General features: G+C 35.6%; 2 non-coding genes across 2 annotated transcripts; both read left to right on the plus strand.

The window, feature by feature from the left end:
* Nucleotides 1-214: 214 nt before the first annotated feature.
* TRNAY-GUA (transfer RNA tyrosine (anticodon GUA)) lies at nt 215-298 on the plus strand. The gene has a single exon. It is a non-coding gene; the product is annotated as a tRNA-Tyr (tRNA).
* A 397-nt stretch (nt 299-695) lies between these two features.
* TRNAD-GUC (transfer RNA aspartic acid (anticodon GUC)) lies at nt 696-769 on the plus strand. The gene has a single exon. It is a non-coding gene; the product is annotated as a tRNA-Asp (tRNA).
* The last annotated feature ends 1,731 nt before the right edge of the window (nt 770-2,500 follow it).

The raw sequence follows: 2,500 nt of genomic DNA on the forward strand, positions 1-2,500 counted from the left end.
GATCTAGTCATACCATTACATTATATTGACAATTCCAAAAAACTGTTCATACTATGAGCATAGTAGGCGATCGGGCGGGTATGCCCCCATCGTCTAGTGGTTCAGGACATCTCTCTTTCAAGGAGGCAGCGGGGATTCGACTTCCCCTGGGGGTAGGGTATTACGAAAGGAGGTTGATCGTGGATTATCCATAAGTCTAAAATGGATTCTTCCTGGGTCGATGCCCGAGTGGTTAATGGGGACGGACTGTAAATTCGTTGGCAATATGTCTACGCTGGTTCAAATCCAGCTCGGCCCAATAATTTCATTCGCCGATCCATCATGAGATGATATAACAAATTTGGCCTCCAGAAACGCCCGATGCGGGGGAATAAAGAAAAGAATTTCTGTTATATCCTTATTTATTTTATTTGTTCCCACATATTCTAATCTTTCTAATAATCTAGTCTGTAAATAGAAGGAAGGGGTTAAAGTAAAGAAAAAAAAATATTTTTTCATTGACCATTGAAAGATTTATTATCAATCGATTTGATATGGCACTAGAATTACTAGTAATACGTGTCGTTCTCACTTCACTAAAGTCCGTATCCATGTGAATAGCAATATAGCGTTCCTGTCTCTGTTACAGCACGGCGATTCTAAATAGAAATATGGTTTGAATGAAATCATAAGAATCCTGTACACCTTATTTACCTGGGATTGTAGTTCAATTGGTCAGAGCACCGCCCTGTCAAGGCGGAAGCTGCGGGTTCGAGCCCCGTCAGTCCCGACCTAGGATCCGATGAATCCATCAATTCATCTCTCTATTTTCTGTGAAGAGGGTGACAAGGAGTAGGATCTAATTCCCGGCGTGGGTCTTTATTTTCTTTTTTTTTCGTGTCTCATCGAACAAATACAGGAATTTCAATTACTTCAACAAGTACCGATTCGTGGGGAGAGACATAGGTAGATTGGTACAATTGTTGGTAGGAACATATTCAATTCAGGATTACAAGAGATACCATACTGGTCTGACTTTTTCGATTGCTTTTGATCCATGGAATGGAATAGAATACACATCCGTTTCGCTGGGAGCACATATACAAATTGGATTCCTTTATTGTACGATACAAAATTAACTTAACCTTAACATAGTTAGCCCGAAAGAAGATTTTTCGGCTTATATTAAAACTACTGCCTTTTCTTCTAGCTCCTATTTTGTGTAACCTCAATTCCTAATTGGAAACAGTCTATCTATCTTATTCAAGTTGCACACTGAATTTTGGATATGATATATGTCCCAGTCCCAATCCAAGGAACGCGGCTATTATAATATAAAATAGAATTAATTATAATAAAAGAGAGGTCAAACAAAGATCTACCCCTCTTAGTAATTAGTAAGGGAATGCATAATCTTTTTTTCTTCCTATTTTATTTGAGGGGGTCCTACCGAAGAAAGAGCAAACTCCAAAATAGTGAATTTATCGAAATATTAGATCTTTTATACCGGGATCCATCTTTATGACACCTCTTTGTCTTCCACGAAAATTAGATCATAAAAAAACTTAGTTAGTTTAGAACTGCACTTCTTCTTTTTTCCATTTTACTTCTACTGTTTGGGTTTGTGACTAATAGAAGTGGAAGACGGGTCAGATGATACCTCATCAGATGATTGTATACGGAAGGCTGTAGATTATAGAAAAGAAAGAATGAAAAATTCAGCGGGATTATTGATTGTATCAGAAATCCAATTTTTGATTTGTTATGGATAAAAGATCTTCCTATGTTATACTATTCAATTCTCGACAATGAATCGACTTGATAGCTCAGATATTGTTATTCATGATATTGATCCGATTCAATATCAAATATCATCGGGATGCAATTCATCTCATTGAATTTACAGGAGAAGATTTATCATCTCTATGGGATTAGATCCCGAGTTATTGTGAAGTAAAAAAAAAAAACGATGAGATTATGGAAGTAAATATTCTCGCATTTATTGCTACTGCACTGTTTATTCTAGTTCCTACTGCTTTTTTACTTATTATCTACGTAAAAACAGTCAGTCAAAATGATTAATTTGAATGAAGCTTGACTTCTTAGTTCTTAGTCAATGATTGAAGAAATGAAAGTGATTTGCATTCCGCGCCTTAAATGAAATGAGCGGACTAGAATCAGCAGTATATGAGATCCGATAGTATGGTAGAAAGAAATATATGAACCTTTCTACCACACTATCTATTAGTGTATTGTCTAAAGTTGTACTGTATTCTATAAAGAGATATAGGCTTAATATAGATTAATCTACAATATATATCTTCATATATTTAAATGTAAATTACATATATGTAATTTACATTTAAATAGCACCCCAACCCTAGTTCTTCCCTCCATCTATTTGTATTACTTTCGATCAATCCGAAATAATCGAATCTTGCTCTTACTTTTACGGTTATAATTACTGGGTTTCTTATTATTTCCAATATAGATCCCGGGCTTTGTCGAAAGAATCAAATCA

This window comes from Eschscholzia californica, unplaced genomic scaffold (assembly GCF_041429995.1).
Source record: "Eschscholzia californica isolate CP2 unplaced genomic scaffold, dmEscCali1.0.p SCAF_132, whole genome shotgun sequence".
NCBI lineage: Eukaryota > Viridiplantae > Streptophyta > Magnoliopsida > Ranunculales > Papaveraceae > Eschscholzia > Eschscholzia californica.